Here is a 7,401-nt window from a genome sequence, read left to right as displayed (position 1 = left end):
CATAATTTGTGCAGCAAAGGAATTTATCTATAGATCAATGGTCTGATCCCAGCCCAGGCACATAGATAACTAACTGCAACCGCCTTGCAGTCGTAAAGTTATATTGTCTAACCCCCGCTACGACGCTAACCCAATGGTTAGTGCAAACGTCTTGCAATCGTAATAGTGGTTATGGAAATCGCCTTGCAATCGTTAGGTTGGTGGTTTCAATCCCAGCTTAGCCGCTAAAATGACCCAGTGGTTAGTGCAACCGCCTTGCAATCGTAAGGTTGGTGGTTCTTATTCCAGCTCGGCTTATAAGATGACCCAGTGGTTAGTGCAACCGCTTTGCAATCGTAAGGTTGGTGGTTCTAATCCCAGCTGGACCTGTAAAATGGCCCAGTGGTTGGTGCAACCGCCTTGCAATCGCAAGGTTGGTGGTTCTAATCCCAGATACGACCAATGTGACTGGCTTTGATACCTCAGCAGCATCATCTAGCGGCAAGATGCAAACAGTCCGCCTGATGAAAAAATCTCGAGTGCCAAGCCAATTTGAACTTCAACACCACTTTGTGTGTGTTACGTAACAAACGTGTTTTTTTAATGTCACAAATGGACTTGTGACGTACATAATAGCAGCGCAGACGTCAAACACTTGACAGTTTATGTACATAAGCGATTATGGTTGGGGCTAAGAGACCAAGACGACGGATAGGTAGCACAAGAAAGTGGCAACTTCTGAAGCAAACATTAAGTGCGGTTGGACAGATGTAAAGGGAACAAAACAAACAAGGTTGAAAGGAGATAAAACATCTTCTCTTAAACTTTACAGTTCGGAATGCGCACCAAAGTCGTGTCCTGTTACAGATACAAAAGGTTTTCATCTTGCAATAACTTTTAAGAGTTAAAACCGTTTCTAGGACAACCTCGTATTGACGAAATGTCCTGTCCTATTATTGCTTTGAGGTGCCACGTCCAGCGTATTTACAACTTTAGCATGTATCCACTGTCGTGTGTTGTAATTTCATCGTGTAGTTTCAAAGTATTGTAATCACAGGCATTGGGTTGGTACATGTTCCTAGCGAATAGTTTACGGCGCAATGTACTGCATTTACAATGCTTCTATAAACTTCTATAATAGACAAGAAACATTGAATAGAATGGAACGAGTAGGCTAGAAAAATCTAGCCTGCAGTGGGATTCGAATCCACGACAGGAGTCTTTCCGGTACTCGCGCTCTACCAACTGAGCTACACGGGCTCAGTGGAGAATCCGCCGAAAGTTGAATCACAAGCACCGTTGCCTGTTTCGTATTCTGCGCATGTCGACTTCGTAGAAGGGGATCGCCAGTTCGACCATTATTTCACAACTATGAACTGGTATCACAGCCCTGGTGCGTTCAAACCCGTCTACGATAACAGTATCAAATCCAGAGAAACCCAGGTAAGAAAAACACATCGTATAGAACAAAGTATAATACCTTAAAGCAGTATGCTCTGTGATTGAAAAAAGTCTATACCACACTGGGATTCGAACCCACAACAGCAGTCTTTTAGTAGTTGGCAGTTTTACCAAATGAGCTACACAAGCCATTGGAAGTTTCAAGCCAAAATTGAGGTATATATAAGTTTGAATTAATGAATTGCTTACCTTTTACAGTGCCTACGTCTTTGTGGCTTTTTTGGGCTTGTTGTTTAGCTTTTCTCTGCTTCACAACAGCTACCTTGCGTTTGATAGTCCCAAGATGTTGTGCTTTTGGCAAATCAGCCACATTAACAAACAGACTAGCAGCCAAATCGGCCATTTTCACTTCTTAAATCGATGCCCAATAACCACAGCAGAAAGGAAACTGTTCGCAGTTTAGAATCCACTACATACTTACGCTATAATTAGGTCTACAGAGCCACAATTAAAAAGAAATATGTTAAAATGCACATAAAGGGCACAATTCGTCAAAAATCACAGTACTCCAGGCCCATTAAAGGCGCCAATTTGTCAAAATCAAGCAATTTAGCAGTTCAAATCTGGTTTGGTTTACTGAGAAGCATTATACCAAACAGCATTAGACCCTACAACACACATTGACAATAACTGTTTATGACAATAAGTAACTGACAACGGGAAATAATTTCCAAGTAACAGAATCAGTCAATGAATTTACATGAGATAAACACATTTCGGCTAACTGAATAGTTTAGTATTTTGTTCCCATTTTTCTGCAGTTATTTTTAGCAAAAACTTAGACACAAATACCACTGTTCTTAACACTTTTCGCAACATTTTGCGTCACATTTTACAGGTTAAGTAAACTGTGGTATTAAGCTGCATAAGTGACTATTGAAACTCCTTTATGGGACATATAAGATTGAAAAACAAGGTTTGTAGCATCTTCATACAAAACTACATTTTGTCCCCAAGCCCAAGACATAAAATAAAAATTTGCAAAAACACAAAAAGACAAACAAATGCAAAACTTGAAAATCTCACTTAGATACAGTCAGTAACATAAACGACCACTACTAACACGTACATCAATTCAAAGTATTTTGCCCTAACAACACAAAAACATTGCCAGCCTATATCGCAAGACTTATAGTGCCACTGCTACCACATCAAGTAGAACTAAGCCTCTGATTGGACAGTGGCGTTTACGGTCCGTTTCACACGATATCCCTGTTATTAAGTTACGTGTATGAATATTTAATGGGCACGGTTCCCTTTGGTTCATATCACATTGTGTTTGGGTTTGGAAGTTTTTATAAGAATGCCAGTAAAGTTGGCCAGAGTTTAATCTTTGCAACAATAACTTTGTAATTTTAAATTCTTCGCACGTATTGGTTAGCCGTGTTTGCCTTTATGCAGGCCCCAGTAGTTCACTGGAAAAAATAAGTATTCGGGTTCAATTGACAGTTTCGACACAAATTTACGGCTATAAAACTATAGTTTTGTATTTTCACATTCGGTCCATAAAATTTAGACCCTCTTTCTGTTCTGATTTATACTGTGAACCAGAGTTGTCGACCAGAGTTTTACACTTTGTATCAGTATGTTTTAAAAATAAATTTAACTAGCTAAATAACCAGTTGCTGGACCTGACCTAATGCCAAACAGCCCCAAAACGCCTTGTTCGAGACCAACTGTCTATTGTGTTGGTTGTTTTGGTCTTTTCTGAGGCTGTCAATTAAATTTTCGGGCCTAATCGGGCTTCTCAAAAACGATTCGGGTTTGGGCCGAGTTCGGGCTTCAATTGCAGGCCCGTTTACAACTCTGCTGTCAAGCTAGACACAGCCCAAAATGTCATTACCAGAGCCTATAATTGTAACCTACGATTTTAATGACCACCCTGAATGACGTGGCTTATGGTTACGTCATCTATATTTATTGAGGTGGCCACGACAACCAGGCATTGCACGAGTATGTTTATTTTGGACAGTTTCCAATAAAAAAAACATACATTTAGGTAACTTTTTAATTTTAGGGATGCGTATAGCTTTATCTGTCAAACCGCAAAAAGGTTTGGGTATTTAACATTTTGCCCGCACATTTTACTAAACGTTTAATACTGGTAAAAAAACGTAAACAGGTTGCAGTATAAACAAATCGGTTGCTGTCCAATAAGTTTGAGTTATTACCAACAAGGTGCTATCACATGCATTTCTTTTTTAACATTACACCGGCCTTGTACCACACCATATTTTCGTTAACCTCTATAAAGTTAGTTTAATGTTTAACAGTATAGACCGTATCACCGCAAAGGTTTCACATAATAATGAAAAATACAAGAACATTAAGGCGTTTAAGGTGCAAGTGCCGAAGTGGCATTGGTAGTATTTAGCTACATCGAAACATACTGCAACTTAAACACTACCTAACTAGTCTCCTAAAATGTAGCGCGTTTAGCGATGATCCAAAATTCGTTCCCGCTAATATTTTGCACTACATACCATGTGTATTATGCAGATATTTTCGGATTAGCGATTGTTCTAGTGCTATTGTATCGCTACTTTTCATTCAACAAGCGAAAATATACCCAGTTCAATTCAACAGTTTTTGAACTGCCCTACACAACATCATTCCCAAAACAAAGAAAAGGTAATCCTTGTGTCTAAACAAACAACATTTTATAAAACAAACCGCTTAGCTGAATTTAAACCTTTATTACAAAACCTGAAGCCAGAAGTTTCAGCTAAGAACTGAATCTGTATACAACCTGGTATCCAAGACAAACCAGTTCTGGCTTTACACAAGGTATTACCAGCTCAATTCCAACCGAGTCTCATCTATTTACACAAACCATTCACTCGCACTGGCGCAAAGACAATGCGTGAGATGTGGAGAACGGCACAGGACCAAGTGAGAATAATCAGGCTAGTTAATGATTGATTTGAACGAAGCTATTTGCCGAAGAAGTGTAAGTAAGTGTTGTAAATACGCTCATTAAAATGTCATTCAAACTTATACAGCTTTCCACGTCGAAATTTCAGCTAATTTCGTGTTTTATGCTTGTAAAGTTGTGCATGTAACAAACGCAATGTAGTTGACTACACGAAACTCGTTGGGAAATCCACTTTAAGCTTGCAAAGTTGTGCATGTAACAAGCGCTGTGGTTGACTGCACGAAGCTCGTTAGAAAAACCGTTTTAAGTCTACAAAGTCGTGCATGTAACAAGCGCTATGATTGACTGCACGAAGCTCGTTAGGCAACCCGCTTTAAGCTTGCAAAGTCGTGCAGCTAACAAGCGCTATGGTTGACTGCATGAAACTCGTTAGGAAACCCGCTGTAAGCTTGCAAAGTCGTGCAGGTAACAAGCGCTATGATTGACTGCACGAAGTTCGTTAGGCAACCCGCTTTAAGCTTGCAAAGTCGTGTACGTAACAAGCGCTATGGTTAGACTACATTTTTTTCAGAAAATATTTTACGGCATTAGGATCAAAGCAGTAAATATACGACAAAAATTGACCTAATTTCTGATCAATTTACTAATTTTGGCTGCCGCCAGATGTCGCTAGTGGTCACAATTTTGGTTACACTTGCGTTGCTAGGAAACAAAGCACGCCACTGTCATAATTAAAAATTGCGTCATCTATAAAAGCCTGGAAAGAATTAAAGCCCTAGGGAACATAATAGACACAACCGGTTCTCAAACTTGGGTCCGCGGTCCTTTCGGGGTCCGTAAGGCAATTTTGGGGGGACCGCGAAAAGGTTGAAGTTATTCTGTAATCCGGAATAAGTTTAAATCAAAGTAGAATTGAGAATTGACTGTCTCCATTGCTAAACAATAGCCTTTATTGCATGACAACTAACAAAAATGCAATTGTTCGCGCACAGTAGTAATGCTTTTTTGTCTTGTCTGTGACGTCACAACCTGTCTTTGAATAATTGTTATGAGCAATTTCGCATAACCAGCTAAAATCCTGCAATCAACTTTCGTTTTTCTGACATACACATTTAGGCTTAAGGACCGCGAGCCCTCGAAATAATGGCAAAGGAACCGTTTTAAACAAATAATGAAAACGTTTGCGAACCACTGGTCTAAGAATAAACCAGTTTTGCAGTTTTATTTAAGGTCCCTACATAAAATGGTTATAGGTTGTCACTTATTGTTAAAAAGGGTGATAAGAAAAGAGGAGTTATTGTCCACATGGTACGTGCTTTAGAAAAACAAATAATACGGACTTCAAAAGTGCATAGTAAATGCAATTTCTGTGGGCGTTTCAATTATTTGATATTGATAACAACATTGGACAAAAGGTTTGCAATAATTTCTTTCCTATTAATAAACTCTTTGGTAGTTTTGTTTTCTCGCATTACAACCGTAGTGTACTTTTTAACCGCGGAGTGAAAAACCAAACAACAAAACTGGTCCCAGACATTCGGCGAACTCAAACTCATACGTAACAATCGGCCATTCACAACAGCGCGTCGCTATGGCAACGTGGCGGGTAGAGGCGGCTCTTTGGACGCGGTGACGTTGAAGTGGCCACTTGAGGGCGTCAAGTAGGGGCAATATGATGATCCGAACAAAAAACGATACAATCGGGAAAAGGGATTATGGATGAAATCAGCGAAAAGACCCCGCTGTTCTTGGTAGTGAAACAAATAACAAGCTTGTGACAATTACCAGGAAGGCTGCTTTTCTTTGTAAACATGCGTTTAATTTTTTGTTCAAATGAATTAAAATGTGGGATATCGTTGACCTATTGGCCTATTTGTTAAGGCGATGGACTGCTATTCCATTTTTGTTTGTAGGTGTGGGTTCGAATCCCATCCTCGTCGCTTGGTGGATGTAGCTCAGTGGTGGAGTGCACGCTTCGCATGCGTGAGGCCCCTAGTTCAATCACGAACAGGTATTTTTTGTATAAAACCCTTGAGAAACTTGATAAGCAGGATTTAACCCCCTAAGTTGTTTCGTCGACAAATTAGACGACCTGCATGTTAAGTAGCGGGATTTCAACCCTGTTCCTTTAGTTTGTCTCAGAAAAACCATAAACCTGCGTGATAGAAGTTGACAATCGGACAACGAAAATGGATTTACAGACCACAACTTTAAGTATATTTAAGTCAGTGTGAACCACTTGTTGATGAGAAACAACAACTGGTGATAGACACTAAAAACAACAACAAAACAATACCCTTAAAGAAAATAAGATCTAATCACGCTTTTTTAAAACTGCACATTTTAGAGGACAGTGGTTTAATTAATAGACCAAAATTACCGTGAGAGATTTTCAAATATGCCGCGAAATATTCGCCATTTTAAAGTGCATCAATTCCTTGGTGTTTTAGGACTTCGTGACGAAATACCGGTGTGCATGACAGGGTCAAATAGCTCATACTTTGTTTTTGGTAATGAAAGCATCCTTACCCACTGCAAAAAAGTTGAAAACTATCATTCTTTGAACAACTTTTGTTATGTTTACCTGCGAAGTGTGCCTATACTTCAGATAATTATCTATATCGACCACGTGTGTGAAGTTCGACCACTCTAGCTTTACACAACCAGGATAAGAAATCTGCCTTACAAAAAATGTAACCTTTAGGGAAACAAAGAAACACGCGTCAGGGTTGCAATATTCACACGCGATACGGTTGCCATGGTCACCAGGCGTCAGACAGAAACAACAATTGGCGCGCGCGGCGGCATTGTACACAGATTTATAGAACGACTTATCGCCTTGCAATGAAAACACGGGGCTCCCAACGTAGGGCAGTTCAAACAAACGCAACTTGGAAAGTTTGTTCCACGATTTGTAAAGTGTTTGTGACATAACAATGGTTTGTGAGAGTCACCAATGATACAGGAACGAGTTTGCTCAGATTTTTAAATACCATGCCATTAAAGCTATAAACCTAGCCATTAACTTAAAGAACTTAATTTGCACAAGGAAAAAGTTTATTTAAAACCAAATACAAATCCATTGT

Source organism: Phallusia mammillata, chromosome 3 (assembly GCF_965637545.1).
Source record: "Phallusia mammillata chromosome 3, kaPhaMamm4.hap1.1, whole genome shotgun sequence".
Classification (NCBI taxonomy): domain Eukaryota; kingdom Metazoa; phylum Chordata; class Ascidiacea; order Phlebobranchia; family Ascidiidae; genus Phallusia; species Phallusia mammillata.
The sequence above is the reverse complement of the archived record's forward strand: the minus strand, read 5'-3'. Positions refer to the sequence as shown.